The sequence below is a fragment of the Sus scrofa genome, chromosome 8, assembly GCF_054392235.1.
Source record: "Sus scrofa isolate SSC_HxYL_T2T_F1_AM1 chromosome 8, Sscrofa_HxYL_maternal_Yorkshire_Landrace_v2.0, whole genome shotgun sequence".
NCBI classification, from domain to species: Eukaryota; Metazoa; Chordata; class Mammalia; order Artiodactyla; family Suidae; genus Sus; species Sus scrofa.
Window position 1 is genome coordinate 102,332,938 of NC_139390.1, and position 20,099 is coordinate 102,353,036.

Below are 20,099 nucleotides of genomic sequence, written 5' to 3' on the forward strand. Positions count from 1 at the left end.
AATAATGTCCTATAGAATTATACACCTATAGCTAAAAAGGTGAAGTCTATTAGTTTATAAATATTGCAGCAGATTTTGCAGGTAGCACAAGTATATCAATGAACATCTAACCTAAAGAATCAATCTAGAAGAAAAGTACAGTCTTTGACATAGAAGAAAACATATTTTTCTTCCTTTTAGAGCTAAAGAGGTTTCCTTATTTTGTAGACTCCCAGTATAGTAGCATGGCTTGATGTTGTTTTGTTTTGCTTTGCTTTTTATTTTGTAATCCAAATAGGAACAGAGATGTTTAAAGCAGATATAGGAGTTCCCATTTGGTCTCATTTAAAGACCAAATGTTGTCTCTGTGAGGATGCAAGTTTGATCCCTGGCATCCTCAGCGGGTTAAGGATCTGGCATTGCCAAATCTGCAGCATAGGCTGCAGATGTGGCTCACATCTGATGTTGCCATGGCTGTAGGTTAAGCCTCAGATGCAGCTCCAGTTCGACCTCAGCCCAGGAACTTCCATACGCTGCAGGTATTGCCATAAAAATAAATAAATAATTAAAATATTAAAAAATAAAGTATATATAAAGAAAACATAACAAAAATTCTGGAGAAAACTCGTTTGTAAGAGATCCAATCGACATTAACTAAATTAACAAAACATTTTGATAAAGTACATATATGCCACTGGAGTAAAAGCTCCAAGAGAGTAGAAACTGCATGTTATTTGACTTTGTGTCCACTTCCCCTAACATAGAGCCAGGCTCATAAAAGGTACTCAATATAAGTTTGGTAAATGAATGAATAAATAAATAAATTCAATTCTGCTTATCAAATATACTCAAGTAACTAATTTTGTTTTCATTAATCAAACCCATTTTTTTAACACACCCCTTTCAGGAGCAATTTGCTTGATCTTTAAGTGTGCATACGTTTTTCCACATATGAAGACAAAATTGTGCTGCAATTTTCAGTGTTGATTATGCTAGATACTACAGAGCCAAACCATTTTAAGAATTCAGCAAAACACTTAACTCTATTTGACATGTAAATAGAGAGTAGTGTTAAATCCGTCACTTTGTTTCTGTTACCTCCACTACTATTGATAGGATTTTAATCTGGTTGGCATCCACTTAACGAACAATATACTCACAGTCCTCAATTTTCATTTTTCCCCTTTTACAAACTAGAAAGTCAAATGGTAAAGTTAATAGAGCTGTAAAAAATATAGTACCAAATTTATTTTAGTGATAGTGTGTCATTGATTTAAGATAGCTGCTCTCTCAATAAATAGACTCAGGGCCTAATTAATGTACAGAAAAAGGCCAAGGCAGATGTCTATTGCTGGGGCCTGAAGACCTGTTAGCAGATAACTGCCCAGTTAGGATTACTGGTCTCAGTGCCAGTTTCCTCATAACTCAAAAAGCTGCCAGCTGTTTTTGTATGCAGAGGTTCCTAGATTGATTTCTTACTGGAATAGATTCTTCACAAATAAGGATAATCCTTTATTTGAGGTTCAGTCACTTGAATTCCTCTCTGTACTCTTCACTGTCAGGCTTTGCAATTTTTATTTATTCTTGGTAGAATGCAGTTACTATTGTAGTTATGGCACTTTTTACTCTAAGCCCCTCTTTTCAGCATCTTTGAGAGAGAAAGGTCTTTAGCTAAAAATTTCTCATGGTTATTGACAGTCTGGAAATGATTTATTTCAGAAGAGAATAGAGGTGTGAGGAGTAGAAAGAAAGACCATTATTCCACCATATTTGAGAACTTATCAGTTATCACTGGCTTGTTGTTAAATGAAATGTGATGGCTTTCAACACTTAATTTTATTGTTTTTATCTTGTTTAAGAGGGAACACTGAAACACTTTAGTCTCATAAATAGAGTAAATCCAGTAGGCTACAAAAGTTCCCATGGCTAAATCAATGTTAATTTATCCTTTCTCACGTTAATATGGCAAAATGGATTACCACAAACCAGACAATGAAAATATGCTTTGACCTTATATATATTTATAAATACATTTACAAATATATTTTTTCATGTATGGATCTAGAGACAACCATTATTTATTTCATAGGTATCCTTTCAAATGGTTTCAACGGTATCTTCTTCCACATACACAAATGAGCCCATAATAATCAAAATCGTTACTCTTTAAAACTTCTTTTTTTTAATCTTTTTTAGAGCCATTTCACAGCATATGGAGGTTCCTGGGCTAGGGGTCCAATTGGAGCTGTAGCTGCTGGCCTGCACTGCAGCCATAGAAATGCTAGATCCGAGCCACATCTGCGACCTACACCACAGCTCACAGCAACACTGGATCCTTAACCCACTGAGTGAGGCCAGGGGTTGAACCTGCATCCTCATGGATGCTAGTCAGATTCGTTTTCCACTGAGCCACAATGGGAACTCTGAGCCCATAATAATCAAAATCATCCCTCTTTAAGACCTCTACTTAATATCCTGATATTTTAATCCATTGCTTTCCAAAGCTTTTTCTCCATAAAAATTATTGCATATATACTTAGGACTAAATTATAAAATGGTTACTGAAAGAATTATTAAACAGTATTTCAAAATGTATCAACCTCATTCCGGGCTTTCTGATTTTGCTACATCAAAATAAAATATTTATTTCTTTATTTCTTTAATACTTTGAGAATAGCAAGAGTCAAGGCCATCTGTTGCATTTGTGTCTCCTTTTTCTAATAAAAGAAATTCTTTGAAGTAAATTAATGCCCATTACACATTCATCCAGAGAGAAGGAGAGAAAAAATAGTGAGTGGATTTGCCTAAAAGACTATTCCAACTTCTCAAGCGTGAAGTCTTCAACATAGGCTATTAAATAGTACAGACTAGAATGGAAAATACACAGAAACTAAAACTAGCTACTATCACTAACAAGAATTTAAAGGAAACTTGTTATTATCTTAATTAGATGCAAACCAAGCTGTTTATGAAAATTAAGCCCCCTATACTTATTTCTGATTTCTTATGCTAACCTTAAAAACTTTACAATATAAACTCACTGAAATACTAAAACTAATCAATGATAGTTTCTCAAAACCTGGTTTATAGATCAGAAACAGAAGGAAAGTACACATAAAAATATAAATTAAATATCATGTTTATTATTACATTTTTATTATCTGAGCCCTAGAACTTGATTTTGTCATATTTTTTAAATTTCATATGTAAAATTAAAATAAATAACGTGTATGTTTTCCCCAAGAAGGTTTGACTCAGGGTAAGAGTAAATCATTAATTAATTTAAATTCTTTTTCTCTTCTTAGGGCAGGACCAATAAATAAGAAGTAAGCTGGACATGATTCCTAAATATCAGGATGTCTCCCCAAAGAATACACTGTATCCAGGACAGAACTCAACATGTTATATCAACAGTGCACTGGCTTCAGCCTCACATGAACTGGAATTGTCTTAGCTACTGTTCAGAAAGTATAAGTGAGAACATATGGAAAGCACATTAGGAAATATTTTTTGTTCCCCTCCATATTCAGAATAATACATTGATATCACCTTCCTAGGTACAAGAGGACAAACATAAGTGATTGTTGCCTAACTTCCCAATGTTGAAAATAATTATACTCATGTGAAAAATATTTTTTCAGCAGAAAAGTGGTAACTTCTCACAAATTCTTAAATGGTTTACAATTTTATGCCCAATCAAACATTATTATTACTATGGAAGAACCATAGCAGGACCATCTTGCAGGCATATTATTTGGGGTTCAAATCCCAACCTATGTTTTCAAAAAGAAAAGCATTACATAAAAAGCTCAGTGAGATTTTAGCCAGGGTTCAAAATGAAAACATATGCATGAGCCTTTCCAAACTCACAAATAAATAAAAATGGAAAGGTCAGCAATGGTCTTTCTTCCTCACTGTTACTAAGCCTTTGAAATAAGCTCAGGAAATGTATGCAGGTGATTTTTGATTAATTTGATAGAGGTACATCCATGGAACCAATTTACAAGTGATTTGCAGGCAGGCTGGCATTACTGAAATAAACGGTGCTATTACTATGATTTATGCTACTATTCCTAACACAAATGATAAAGTGAAATTTACAGTCCTTAATTACCACCATGAAAAATTGGGAGGGAGAAAAAAGAGCAAAGATTGGCAATTTGCAAACTTGTCAGTAAGGCAGGATGCAAAAATCCATTTGCTTTACTTAAAAAAAAAAAAAAAAAAAAAAAAAAAAGAAAGTGCAAAGTGGACCTTACTATATTGTTATCAATCCATAGGAAAAGGGGAGGGAGTTCAAAAAACAAATGACAAAATGTAAACTGGAGATGCCAGGAAGTGTGATTTAGGAAAACAGCTGACAAAATGTAGCCTCTAGACATAAAAAGCAGAGAGGTGTCAAAATACACACTAGACCAAATTTATTCTGGGCCAATCACAAGGCCCAGTTTGCTCTGCAAGTCACTTCCTTTCTTTCCTTCTTTTTTCTTTTTTTCTTTGTCATTTTCTTTTTTTTTTTTTTCAAATGTTTTATAGCAAGGGAAAAAAATAAAACTAAAGAAACTACATCTGTAATTTTTTAACTGAATATTTTTCTCTCATCCCATTCATATCCAAACAACACTGAAAGTCTGCTAAGATATTCAAAGATGTTTACAGAGACATTGCTTTCCACAGAACTCTAACAAAGCTATACAGAGGAACCTACTCTCAGAGTCATAGCTCTGGCACTGCAATTGTCAAGAGGATGGAGACAATGTGAATGCCCAATTTCCTGGACCCATGGCCCTTTCCTCTCTCCATCTTCCATCACTTTCTACTTTTACAATCTAGCCAGGCTTTATCTCTAATACTCATTCCCTTGCATGACTTACACGCTATCAGGGAATACTTAGGGGTCTAATGGACCTTCTCATCACTACTTGCTAAGTTTGGTTCAATATATGGTAATTCCATTTAGTGGTAATTCACACTACTTCACAAAGCATTGCATAGCAAAACTTCAAAAAGTTACAAGACATGGCAACTGATTGTATTAACAGACAAGAGAGATGGAACAATCAAAGATGCCAGAACTTTCTTGCCTGCCTGATTTAGAAAATAATGGTGCAACTTTAGACAGAGGTGTACAACCCAAACCTGGGAATTGATTACTTAGTTTCAATAATGTTAAGTTTGAGTTGTTGTCAGGACACCAAGATGCAGCTATTCAATGAATATTACTAGGAATGTAGGACTAATTCTCTGGAGATAACTTAAGTCCAGATATATAGATGGATGTTGGAAAAATCTGAATCAAAATTAAGGTCGAAGGCATTGAAGAGGATAAGATGGCCATGGTGGGGGGATGTAAAAAACAAAAGACATAATAACAGAAACAAAGAGAAGACATATTTGGAGGACCAGGAAAAAAGAAAATAATGAGATCAGAAAGGACTAATCAGAGAGCTAGGAGGAGCCTGAAAAGAATCTTAAGAAGAAAGAAATTATCATCAATGTCACATGCTACAGAGAAATCAAGAATGAGAAGATTCCATTAAATATCTTGACCAAGATAACTTCAATAAACCAAAAACAAAACATCAGAGTCTGAGAGGAGTTTTCTTGTGGTGCAGCAGGTTAAGGATCTGGCATTGTACCTGTAGTAGCAAGGGTTGCTGTTGTGGTGTGGGTTTGATCTTTGGCCCAGGAACTTACACATGCTGCAGGCTTGGCCCCAACAAATTTTTTAAAAGAGTCTAAGAAACACATTTAAGAAAAAGGAGCTGCAAGTATAGAGTTCTCCTATTAGAAATCAAACAAGAAAAGATTTAAGAGAACTTTATGGAGATGGATTAGGAGAAAGCTTTTTATACAGTAGATATAAAACATATACAGGTCTTATTGATTTCTGATATCCTGCTACTTCTTAAAGATGTCTTCTTTCATGACTAGGATATTATAGCTTGTGAAAAAGCCTTCAGATGGATTTTTAATGGAGTTTGTAACTTTTGTATGTAGGACCTCAGTGATCATGATTGATTATTTCATGTTAGCCTTGTTCCCAGAAAGCCTAAGAGCATTTGGGCATTCTACAACCAAGCACTTTCTCCATTTCTACTTCCCATCAGTTCTAGCTTCCCTCCTACTCCATAAATTTTCTTTTTTTAAAGCATCGTTTTTCTCCATTTCAATAACCTTCCTCTTGAGATTTTAAGTTATAATAAGATTTTCACATCTTCTTTAATAGTCTCCTTACTTCAAATTAATAAACTTCACACTTTTCCCTCAGGAATTTTCCATACCTCCATTCATCGGTATATGAATAGTATATCTTTTTCATAAGCATTTCCTAAGTCATATTTTGCATCACCATATTTGAAATACACTACATAGAATTTGCAATGGTCTGTTTCTTCGAATTTATATTTCTTTTAATATTTTCATCAATAGTTAATATTAACTACCATTTGATGGCTTATTCTATGTATTAAACATTGCATATAGTATCTGCTATTCATTATCTCATTTCATCATCTCTAAAAACTTTTAAAGTGAATTTTTTATTCTCTCCAATTCACAAATTAGGAAACAGTGTCAGAAAGGTTCAGTCATTCATCCAAAGTCACGCAACAAGTAAGGAAGAGAGCTGAAATTTGTACCTACATCTGGTTCACTCTGATGTTCACCACTTATCTTATAGAAAGTTCTACCACATTTAATCCTTTTAGTCTTATTTTATAACAATATCAACTGTCACAATGTATTTTCATTATTGAAACAAAACAATTAAATCCTCATTTGTGAAAGCAAGCCTCTGTTAATTCTGATTCATCCTAATGCAAAATACTCAAAAGGATAGAAATTCAAGAATTATTTTGTTCTTTTTTTGATCTTCTCTTCATACTTTATCAGGTAATACCCTGTCTCGAAAGAGACCCAACTTGTTTTAATGGGTCTTTCTCTCTATCACTCCCCCTATTTTTCCTCTATCCTAATTACCGTCATTCTTCTTTATTGACACATAGTATAAATGTGCATAAGATCACCACAATTTGAAATTAGTCCTTAAATTTTAATTAATACTATGATTCCCTCATCTTCTAGAGTTGATTTTAGTACATATATTCTTTCTTAACAGATATAACAAATATCATGTATCTATAACATAAGCATATATATACACACAGTTCAATGGTATTGTTAGCAGTATGTCTTTATATTATGTAGCTTAGTGTGAATATTTTTTTATTTTTATCATATTTAATATATTTATATGCACATACATGTAATTTAATGGTATTAAACCAATAGCATGTTTTATGTTAAGTAGTTCTTAATACATAAACTGTTTTTTTAAAAACATTCCTTTTATAATTCTTCCCTCCCTTTAATTTTCACTAGCATTGGAATGCTAGTTATATTTGTATCTTCTCAATACATTAAAGATCAAAAAGTACAATTATATTTAAAAGAAAAAAGAAGATGCCATACCTCTATCTATGTGATACGGTCTCTAGAACTTCACTGTTCGATATGGTATGGTAGCCCTTAGCCACAAGTGGCAATTTAAATTTAAACTTGAATTAATTAAAATTAAATAAAAGTTAAAATTTATCAATTGCAATAGCCACATTTCATGTGGCTAGTGGCTACCATTTGGGGCAGAGTACGTACAGAACATTTTCCAACATTATAGAAATTTCTATTGGATAGTGCTGAGCTAAGAAGATTCAATAGATAAGTCAATCTTTATTATGTCTTGCTATTTAAGATTATTCCCTCTCCATAAATGGATAAAGAAAGTGTGATATATACATACAGTAAAATACTATTCAGACTTTTAAAAAGGAAATTTTGCAGAATGTGACAACATGGATGAATCTTGAGGACATTATGTTAAGTGAAATAATAAGCCAGTCACAGAAGGACAAATACAGTATGGTTCCGTTTACATGAATTATCTAAAATAATCAACTTTATAGAATCAAAGAGTAAAAACTAGGAGCTGGGGGAATGGGAAATGGGAAATTACTAATCAATAAACATAAGTTTCAGTTTAGCAAAATGAATAAGCTCTAAAGGTTTGCTGTACAACACTGTACCTATAAATTTAAGAGGGTCACCATACTGTACAGGGGAAAATTGACAGAATATTGTAAACCAGCTAAATGGAAAAAAATAAAAATCATTATATTAAAAAATTTTAGGAGGGTAGATCGTGAGCTTTTTGTTCCTTTTTTTTTTTTTTTGTCTTTTTGCCTTTTCTAGGGCTGCTCCTGAGGCACATGGAGGTTCCCAGGCTAGAGGTACAGTCAGAGCTGTAGCCACTGGCTTATGCCAGAGCCACATCTGAGCCACATCTGTGACCTACACCACAGCTCACGGCAACACCAGATCCTTAACCCACTGAGCGAGGCCAGGGATTGAACCTGCAACCTCATGGTTCCTAGTCAGATCTGTTAACCACTGAGCCATGAAGGGAACTCTGAGCTTTTTGTTCTTAGTACAATAAAATACTTTTTAAAAAATAGGGCTATATCTGGCATGGTTCTGAGGCAAACAAATAACAGATAATATTTAAATTAGTATTTTATCATTAAAAAAGATTATCTTCCTTCCTACATTTTTTTTATTGCCAACCCTTAGTCATTAAAAATTATTCTACTCACTACCACATTTATATAACAGACTTGGCAATATTTTTCAATGTAAGATCAATAATGCAAATATCCTCCAATTCAAAAAATCTCCTATGGCTTCTTAAACAAAATAGCCAGTAGACCTTGAATCACCTTTTGTTATTCACCCTTGCTCCAAGACTTAAATAACAAAGTAAAACAAGTCTTCCTAATAGAGCATGCAACCCTTTGCAAACTCCAGTGATAAGACCACTCTTTCTTAAAGCCCTGCGGTCCTTTGCTAAGAATTTTGTTTCTAGAGTTGGAAAAGAATTCCTCAATAGTGCGTTACACTTTTCACAGGTCATTACTTCAGCCTCCTAAGTCCTATATTTCTACCACTGTCAGGAATATTAAAATAGGCTTCTGATTTTTTCCCCTGCTTCCCTATTTTCTGAAGAGTGTAAAACCAATAGAACACACATGTGAAAAACTGACAAAAGTTAGGATTGTAATCTATAGTCACAGACTACACAAAGGATAACTGGCCAACATACACTTCAAACTTCTAATCATGGCCTTCTTACCACAACTCTTTGAGATATCCTTGACAACAAAAAATTAGGTCTGAATGTATCTCCATTAGAGAAAAAAGATACATCATCTATTGTGTCTTTTCTTAATGATAAAAAAAGAATTAACCAAAACACACAACTAGTACTTTAAATATGAAAACTAGAAAAGTCAGCTAAAACTTATGAAAGCAGTTGTCCATGGAACAAGACTGGAATGAGGAATATGGGCCAAAAGAATATTGTTTTTAGTCCTACAAGCTTTTCAGGAGATTTTTAAACCATGTGCACTTTACAAATAATTTTTTAAATAATAAAATTGCTTTCTAAAACAAAGCTATTGAAACAACCTGATTGTCAACCAAATGAGAAACATATCTATTTTATGTACTAGAATAAAATGTGTGAACCATTGCAAAATATGTGTATTTGCAAAATATTTGACTTTTTCCATATTTCCATATTTAAATATTTACATATTTGCCCTAGATTCCATTTACAAAATATCTTACTTAATGGCTCTTCTCAATTTATTAAGAATATATCATGTCATAAATTTTTTTAATATTTTAAAAATAGTTTTTGTGGATACACACTGGAAGAGGTGGGAATAGGAAAGGAGAAAAGGAAGGGTAAGGAATAAGAGATGGGTATTGGTTGTACCTATAAGGATTTATTTTTTAATATCTGTCAAACCTAGGTGGGGAATGTTAAATCTAAGTGATGGGTGCCATTATTTTCTGTACTTTTCAGTTATTTTGAAATATTTTTTCACTTTAAAAAATTTCTTTCTTCATTGTTGAAAGTGTCCTCAGTTTATGTAATAATTTCTAAATACATACTATTCTCTGCTGCTATTTAGAGGACTAAGTAGAAACTTTAATCCCAGAAGAGAAGTTAACATTATTAAATCCAATGTGCAAGAGCACATGTAAAACAGTGAGACATATTAACAACCTACCCATAAACCAGCCACACCACTGATACATATACATATATATATATATATAAACACACATATACGTATTAGCCTTATGTACTTCAGTCCTGCTCAAGCTCTTGAACTCTTTTATTTTGCTTCCTCTTTCCCTAACTTTGAGGAGAAAATGAAGGTTAAACCTCAAGTATATAAATAGTTAAATCTCCAAAATCATTTAAACCTCCATTTTAAAATATAGTCATTGTAAAACAAAAATCTGTTTGAGTAAAGATCTACAGTACTCACTGCAAATGCATCACCACTGGAGAGCAGAAGGACCAGGTGCTGTCTGTGCCTAAGTGAACAAAAAGAAAATCATAATGATAGAGTTGACATGAGGTCAATAGTTTGAGCATTTTCTTTCCTTTTTTTTTTTTTTTTTTTGGTTTTTAGGGCCACACGTGCAGCATATAGAATCCCTAGGCTAGGGGTTGAATCAGAGCTGCATCTGCCAGCCTATGCCACAGTCATAGCAATGCAGAATCCAAGCTGTGTCTGTGACCTATACCATAGCTCATAGCAACACCAGAACCTGTAACCCATGGATACTAGTGGGGTTCATTACCACTGAGCCACAACGGGAACTCTGGCATTTTCTTTTTTATTTTTTTAATGGACACACTTGTGGCACATGAAAGTTCCCAGGCTAGGGGTCAAACTGAAGCTGCAGCTGAGGCCTACACCACAGCCATGGTAACACTGGATCCAAGCTGCATCTGCAATCTGCGCTGCAGCTTGTAGCAACATCAGACCCTTAACCTACTGAGCAAGGCCAAGGATTGAACCCACATCCTCATGGAGATTACTTCAGGTCCTTAAACCACTGAGCCACATCGGGAACTCCTAGTTCATGCATTTTCAAATTAAAACGTCATCTAATTTCAATTTTATCTAAGTATATTTGTGATTTTCCAGTAGCTCATTCTCCAAAAATTACAGGCTATGTAACTGACTGAAGCCAAGAACAAGTGATGGTGGGACCCAGAACACTTGGATTTACACAGTAATAAAGGAGAGGTTTGTCTTTTCCCATTTGCAAAGGTTATATAAATTTCTTCAACTTTTAAAAAACCTATTATTGGAGTTCGCTGATGGCTCAGGGAGTTAAGGATCCATTGTCATGCTGGGGCTCTGGTTACCACTGTGACACAGGTTCAATCCCTGGCCTGGGAACTTCTACATGCCACAGATGTGGCCAAAAAGAAAAAAAAAAACCAACCAAACAAACAAAAACTCCTAATATTATAGGTATGCTAAGCATTGCCAATAAATCTAAGCTTCTTTTAAATTTTCAGTTCTATTTCTATTAAGGGAAGTTAGATAAAAGAACATTAAGGTCAAGACCAGTTGTTTAGGGTCATGTTAATAATGTTCAACACAGTTTAGTGTGAACTGTTAAAGTATTCTGCTCACAAAACAGTCAGAGGTGGCCAAGTATCAGCATCAATCCAGCCTCAGTCAATTTATTGCCTTGCACACAAGAGGTATGTGCTTTTCAACCGAAGTACATACTTGCCAAACGTCATATTTACAAAGTCAAAAATTAAACTGCTTCATCAAAAATGTTAAGGGATGAACATTTTAGAAGTATCCCTTAAGAATTCAGTTTCCCAATAATGATGTCTTTAAAATTAAAAAACAGATTAATCAAATTAAATTAGTGTTCAAAGTTGGTAACATAACAAATTAAACTGAAGAATTTTAATACTTAATTTATTTAAGTTTTATTATGTCATGCTTATTCACTTGTAATGATGGATAAAAAAATGATGACACTCTATTTAGCACTATTTGACCTACGTGTTTAATTTCTTGCAGTGATGTGTATTATTTATATTTAAAAATAATTTATAGTGACCAGTAAAAATAATAGAGAATATATTTTTCTTTTTTTTTTTTTAGGACTTCACCTGTGGCATATGGAAGTTACCAGACTAGGGGTCAGGTCAAATCGGAGCTGCAGCTGCCAGTGTATGCCATAGCCACAGCAGCATGGGATCTGAGCCGCACCTGCGATCTACATCACAGCTTACAGCAATGACAGATCCTTAACCCATTGAGTGAGGTCAGGGATTGAATCTGCATCCTCAGGGATACTAACTGGGTTCTTAATCTGCTGGGCCCAACAGGAACTCCAGAGAATACATTTTTTGAAGAAAACTGTATATGCTTTTTACATTTCTCCATTACTTTACTGATACTCTAAGAAACATCAAAGGCACATGAATGTACACTCTTTAGAAAGACAAATATACAAAAGCATATCGTAATTTTTTCTTTTATAATTAAAAAAAATTCAATTTATTCGAACAACAAAAAAACCCCATAAAACCAACAGTTCATCCATGTCTTCTACCCTCCTACCCCCCACCTTTGGTGAACACCAATCTGTTTTCTTCATCTGTGAACTTAGATTATCACCCCATCTTTCTATCAGTATAGATAGATGGATAGATGATTTTAGATTCCACATATAAGAGAGATCATCAGGTACCTATCGTTCTCTGCCTGATTCCACTAAGCATAATGTCCTGGAGGTCCATATATGTTGTCACAATTGGCAAGATTTCATTCTTTTTTATGGCTAAATTATATCTCAAAGGTTGGATACCAACCCTTCCTCCAACAACTAGATAGAAGGAGATCTTTAAACTGAATAAAACTTTGGAATAGATGTCCCTTAAAGTTTCTTCCAGCCCTAACGTTCTTCCATTCTATGCCACATAGGCAAAGTTGGGACAAAAGAGAGAGAGTGGTATGCAGGACAAAAGGACCAGAGAGAATGAGGCAAAGAAGAGGAAGGATAAAGAAAAGGTAACATTGAGAACCAGGGAACAGATCACTAGGAAATACATTTGGGTAACTAGAAAAAAAAGTCTTTAATTATCATTTTTATATAATACCAGGTTTCATATATCCCTACATTTAAAAAAAAAAAAAACCACAAAATCTTTCAAACAAATATATTTGAAAATCTAGAGGGCAAGCTCTAGATTCAGAGTATAGAAATAAAATCATGTATCATGGCTTTGAGATTAATTTTACTGGAATTGAAAATTCCTCTTATTCATCATTTATAAGAGCAGTTTTAAATGGCTTGATTGATTCATGCTATAATCAGGGAGTAATTTACTATTCTAATTTATAACATGATGTCTGTTGACATTTGCCATACTTATATTTATATCTGCCCTAGATTCTGTCACTTTACAGACATCTTAGTTAATGGCTCTCTCAAAGTTATTAATAAGTTTAATTAAAGCAAATAAGGTAAAGGACTCTGTCATGCTCCTCTCTACACTGTCTCTAGTGCTTAACACAATGCCATTATTATAAGTGTGGCTCAGAAATACTTTCATGCAATGATTGTTTATTAAGGTCTTATGCTGTTCCTACCAATGCTCTGGGCACTAGAAGCAAAGCAGCATGGTGGTTAAGAGTGCAGGCTTTCAGGTCAGATGAGTCTGTGGATTCCTGCTCTGCACTTAGTATGCCTAAGTTTCTTATACCTCAGTTTCCTGAGCAAAATAATAATACTACCTGTTCAGGTGAAGACTGAATAAGATAATATGTGTATATGCTCAGCATAGTGGCATATGGTAAGTCCTCAATAAATGTTAGCTATTAGTCAATCACATTGTATCTATCAAATGATGTGACTAATACAACCATTCATATTCAAATCAAAGTACTATAATTCACTGACTAAACATTCTAGGAGGAAAGGGCTTTTTCAATTTTTTTTTCATAACTATCTCTAGTGCCTAAAACAATGCCCAGAACATAGTTAAGTACTAAAGAAAGGTGTTTTAAATAAATTAATCAGTAATCAAGATGTTTTTACATCGAAATAATTTATTTTCTTTATTATAGACATTCATTTCAAGAATTATAAGCTACACGGGACAATGCTGCATTAAAATTAAATGAAGCAGGACTTTAAATATATCAAGATAATCTAGTTCCTTCCAGGATCCTGCCTTAGAAAGACAATATAGGCAATAACCACTTAGGGTAAAATGCCTACTTTCATATAATATAAATAATAAAATCTTCAAATTGGCAATAAATGTGGTGAGTTAATGAAGCATACCTGTTAAGACATTTGGAGAAGTCTTAACACTGGAGAACTTGAAAACTCAAAATGATAAGTTCTTGATTTTCTTATTAATCTTAAGATTACACAAGACAAATTCTTTTAAAAAGAAGAAAATAAAAGGCTAAAAGTTGAATCATCTCCCAAAAAAACATATAGTAGTTCCTGGTATATAGTAAAAGAGCTTATGCACATTTGCTTTTTAATTTAGTACTCCAGAAAATCTGCCAAAAGGCAGGGTTCCAGGTAGAAAAAAAGGAAAGAAAACATGAAGAACTTGAATAACCCATAAGGAGTTATATTTAAGAATTATATAATGACTGTGCTGGAGATGTAGAGCTATAGACACCAGTCACTCTCTGCCAGATTTTCCTTCTTCTTTTTCTCAGAACCCTCAGTGTCTTTGAAGAACTGTTCCTCTTCCTTCAAACTTCTGTGATTCTGGCAGGGCTGGCAATGGCGCTATCATAGCCTCCTTACACACTGAAGCGGGAAGAAGAAATCTGTTCCCTTTAAAGTGGCTAAGTTAGAATTGCTGCAAATTTTCAACTGCCCGAGTCACCTCCCTCACTCCCATCTCATAAAGGAAGCCCCTTTCTATAGGAGGAAAGAATAACACAGATGCACATGGATGTGAAAGGGATTTAGAGATGAATGGGAGGTGGGTAGGACATGGAGGTGTGAGAAACAAAAAAAAGCAAGAGAGGAATGCTCATGGGCATCACTCTGATCTTTGAATTGAAGCAAACTGAAAGAGGCCAGGTAGTCTACTTCTGATCTTTTGAGGTATCGAGCCAACAATTTTTTCTTTCTGCTCAAATTCCTTGTGTTGTACCTCTTTCACTTATAAATAAAATAATTCTGATGAATACAGAAGACTTTCAGTTTTACTTAGACACAGAATATCTAGAGGCACAGTATAGATTTTTAAATCAAAATATTTAAAGTCTTACAAATATTCAGGATTTTCAACTTTGGGCACTATTTTTTTGTTTTGTTTTTAATGTCATGCATATACACGATTAAAACTGTAAAACATTTGGGTTTAACTCACTGAAACTATTCTCCTCTTTGAGATGTGAATATCAACACAACTAATTAGAGTGAGTAACATAACTAACTCATTTTGAAGAAATTTTCTTAGCAACTCAAGTTAATATAAGTTTTAGGTTGCCAACTCTGGCATTACTGTGATTAAAGAGCACAGACTTTAAAACTACACTTTCTGGATTCAGATTTAGACTGCTACTTGCTGGCTGTGAAACCTTGGTCAAGTTATTCAACAGAGATATGTTTACTCATCTGTAAAATGGATTATTGTGTGGCTAAAGGATTTAATATGTGAAAAGTGCTTAGAATAGCATTTGACACAATGTAAGCATTATATTAGTTAGTCCTTATTGTTGCTGTTACCTAAAATAACTGATGCTGCAATTAGTAGATCCTAGGTTTCACCAGCATGACTGGCAACAACAAAAGAGTGCTTTAAAATGCCTTATTGATTGGCTTATTTTATCATCTCACACTTGGCTTCAGTGAAAGAAATGAGGGTGAGAACTGCCTGATAGATGCACAGAAGTTCAGGTGTACACATCTAAATTGATGGAGTATTTTAGCAATGGTAGTAGTGCCAATGCCAAAATAGCATGGTGGTTCCCTCTGCCACTTACTCTTTTTCCTCTAAGGGAAAGTAATGGGATGGAAAGCAAATTATCTGACTTGGAACTTGGGACTTAAGAGAGAGGAATCTAGTATCTATTGATTCTGCTTGTTTTCTACAATATGATAATGTGCTCCCAAAAAAATGCTATAATGTGATTCTAGAGATCTTATGCTCAAATATACTATAGGACCAGGCATGTCCTGTAACTCTGAGAAGCACTCAAAGTATAAGCACTTAAATCCAAGGTTGTAAAAACACACTATAACACTGCTGGCCATATTCAGACATTGAGATGCCTGGTTATATAACCAAAGGTGAATAGTGCTTTTATCTGGGTAGCAACACAAATGATTTTTATTTGTGTATGTGCCTTTTATTATTTCCTAAGTGTTTTACAATGTATATAATTTCCTTTTATCATCAAAGGAGAAAAACACACAAAATAAGTGACTTAAAAAAATTATAGGTTCAGTGAGTAAGTCACACCTAACTGAATTTGCTAATTTGTTACATCCAAGACAGTCATAAAATAAGCCTTGGAGAAAAGGACAGAATAAATAAGCACTTTAAGGAAAAACTTTTACCAAAAGAAAGAAAGTCTATGGAGGAGGTTAATTTGAGGAGGTAAAGAACATCCTTAGATGATTGGCTGTCACAGAGAAAAGCCCAGAATAACATTTTCACCAGGCAGAATGTGAAGACGTGAAGTGATTCAAATAGACTGAGTATGCTAAGTGCTTTTTAAGTGTGGTAAAATTGTATTTAACAATCCAAAATGACTATCTAAAGAAATTTTTCTTTCTTTAAAGCTACAGCCATGCAATGTGTCTCTAAACCATCCTCCTTGACTAAGAATCTTTACAGATATCAATGTTGTTTGCTTAGCACAGTAAGGGCCAGAAGAATCCATACACCCTTCTAAGGACTTTGTGTAGAAATGAATGATACCCTGGAGAGAGTTAAACAGGTGGCTTTAAATCTTAAAAGTTTAAAGTTTAAAACAAATGCTTTGGGGCTCAGAACTTAATCTCATTAGGAAATTATCTTCTAAACTTTGTTTGCTTTTTAACTCAGACAAAATCTATAAAATGTAAGAGGTCTACTGTGTGGGGGGGGGGGTGGAACCTTCTTAGTGGAGTTGAGTTAGGGTCACAACTATCCTCAATATTAAGTATTGTAACTACACTAGAAGCTCTCTATAATTTTAAGATTTTTGAGACTAGTTTCATGAAAATACACCAAACATGAAGAATTTAAAGCAGGAAGGAGGTTAGCCCTAAGGCAATACCATAATCTCAATCACCTGTGATTCTCTATTTCAGAGGAAATGCACAATCTACTTACTTTAATGCTTCTAACTTTGTGTGTTGTTTACAATAATAAATATGGGTGGGACTCATGCATATTTTTCAAACCAAATAGAACATTTGATAGTTTAATGACTTTTAAAAAGTATTTGGGAAGCTAGTTTAAAGCAGAGAGCAGCTTGTGTGCATTAAAAGAGAACTTGCAGAGTTCCACCTCCAGATACTGTTTAGTCTTGCTGTTCAAAAACAATGATTCAAAAACTGCAAATAAAAAACAGTCATCATACTGAGAAATTGGATTCACAGGGCGTCAAGAAAGTAAACATTTGTAAAGAGTCACAGTCTAAAGAATGGAAATATAGTACCTTATAAAATTAAAGTTTTATACTCAACATTATTGCAAACCAGTTATTTTAGAAAATCCAATGTAACATTCTCAGGACTATATGAATATTAAAATTTAAAGTAATTTTTCTGTCGTCCATACAAAACATCCTGTTTAAATTGTTTCCCAAAGTGATTTCATTGAAGCATTAATTCCACAGAATTTCTATAGACAGTGGGTATTAAATGTGAGAAGAAGCTTAGAGTAGTAGTTGACTTCAAATTGTGCCTAAGTCACTTATGTGACCTTGGAAAATTTCTCTGCCTTATGTTCAGTTCCTTAATCTGTCAAATAGAGGTAAAAATGGTATCCACATCATAGGACTAATATATGAAGTTTTTAGAATAGCATCTGACACCTAGTAAGTACTCAATAAATGGTAATTGCCATTGTTGTTATCAGTATTACTGACATAAACATATATATATATAAAATAGTAGAGAATATGTTTGTGTATGTTGGGTTAATAATATGAAATCCATTTATCTTCTGAAGGATTTGGGAATTACTAACATGGTAATATTCATAGTGACTCTCCAAGGGATAAATAGAGTTTGCAGTGTTTTCCGAACTTTTTTCATGGAATCTTTTTTCTCCCCTGAGCATATTTTTCAAACTTAATGTCAAAAAACAGACTTGAGGGATATAAATGAATAAAAAGAGAATTTCAAAAAGAATTTTTTATAAAGGTAATACAAATTTATCTACTGTAATCAATCTAGTAAGGAATTTTAAAAAATTCTCTTTCTAAAATCAGAGCACCTAGCTTTTTGAATCCTATGCATTGTGTGAGTGAAGTCAAGACAATGAACTTCTCTGAGGCTCTGCTTCCTCATCTGTAAAATAGTGATAGTAACTGTAGCTATCTCCCACGATGGCTGTGAGGATTAAAGGAAAGAATATATGCAAAGCACTTGCTAGAACACTGTCAGGCCAGGAACAGAGATTCTGCTCAGGACCTCCTGTGCACTGGAGTGTCTCTATTACTCCACCCCCATCCTGATAAGGCCACGACCTTCTGATGTCATGTAAGACTTGAGAACTGGGAGAATTCACATATCTCCAAATATTTCTGGTTAAGGACACCTTATTCCTAGTCTGAGATTTTCTGGAATGATAACATAAATCCTGACCATAAAAGGCCATGACATAATAAATCATTCGCCTTCTCAGAACCTTCATGACTGAGCCTTGTTGGGGCTGTGATTACCAAGCCTTTGGGGCCAAAGGAAGCTGCTCAGAGAGATCCTGTACCTTCTCTTGCTTTTTGTGTGCTTGCTTTTGCTAGGTTTCTGTACTCTTTGCTATTTTAAACTGGGAGATTATTATAATTAATTATATTGGGGTTTGGGTGGCACAGAGGAGGGGGGTTCTTTCTATCTGTAGCTGAACAGAAATACTATAACAAAACAATGCTATAAAATAAGCACAAAATAAATATTAATTGTTAACTATCATTCCCCTTCAGGTCCCACAATTTCTGACCCCATTCTTCTATATCACCAAATTTTCAGATACTCAGGATGAGTAGCATGAGGTACTAGGAAACTCTGAGAAGATTAATAAATATTGTAAGAGCACTGCCATATATCACATGTGCTCTCTATTTCTCTTAGCCTGGGCACTCAAAATAGAAAATTTCTCACCTTCATATTCCCAGAGTCCATAAAAAGCCTGTCCTGCTTCGCCTGGTGATGCTAGAGGATCATCAAAGAAAGGAGCATTCACTTCCATCAGTAAGCCTTGGACCCCAGATTTAAACCTGAGAGTCATAGGCCTTTGTAGCACTGGCAAACTGTCCCATGTTGTGGTAATTCTATATTCCAACTGTCAAAACGAGAGAGAAGAGCAGATGTCATGATATGAGTAAAGCAATGTCTTTCTTGCTCCCCTGGTCTTGATCAAATTAAAGTGAAATAACATTTTTTACTAATATCCTCAAGGCAATCAACACCCCATTACATTTTAAGGAATTCTATGAATTGCAGTAAAATATTCTTGTGCAGTATTCAACCACAGCAAAATTTGTACTGAAAATATCTTGAGGAATTGCTTTTTGTTACTTAATACACAGGTACCTTTATTTATGTAGTATTTACAAAGTTTAACAATATGAATTTGCTTTTATTCATTTGTTGGGGAGGAAGAAAACTTTCCTGTACCCTTCTAGGTTCTTCTCGCTGGTCTAAGAATTTAACTGACATGAGACAGATTAACGGGAGAAAAATGAATTTAATTTTGTACATATGAGAAACCCACATACAGGGTGATTCAAAGACAGAAAGGTAAATTGAGGTACAGATGTCATCTTGCGCTAAGGAATGGGGTAGGGGTCTAGGGCTTCCAAGGATAGGAGGGTTACTCACAGGACAAGAAGAAGAAAAGCAGATGTTAGATAATTAGAAATTTTTTCTACTATATTGATGGGGCCATTGAGATAAAATGTATCTCTGGTAATAACTCTTTTCTGGGAAAAATTCCCAATTCAAATTTTTCTAGGTAGTTAAGGGAGAGGCAG

At 34.2% G+C, this 20,099-nt stretch overlaps 1 protein-coding gene across 20 annotated transcripts in view; it reads right to left on the reverse strand.

The window, feature by feature from the left end:
* Window positions 1-20,099, reverse strand: part of C8H4orf33 (chromosome 8 C4orf33 homolog) — a 583,530-nt gene that overhangs the window by 502,455 nt on the left and 60,976 nt on the right. For 7 of the 20 annotated variants that reach the window (XR_014813047.1, XR_014813039.1, XR_014813045.1 and 4 more), the window contains 2 exons: window positions 19,228-19,408; window positions 10,377-10,425 (listed from right to left, as the gene is read on the reverse strand). The gene's annotated coding sequence lies outside the window, so the exon portion shown is untranslated. Of the gene's footprint in view, window positions 1-6,834; window positions 10,426-17,396; window positions 17,458-19,227; window positions 19,409-20,099 lie in introns of those variants that run through there. The other 13 variants (XR_014813041.1, XR_014813032.1, XR_014813036.1 and 10 more) reach the window with 3 other exon arrangements.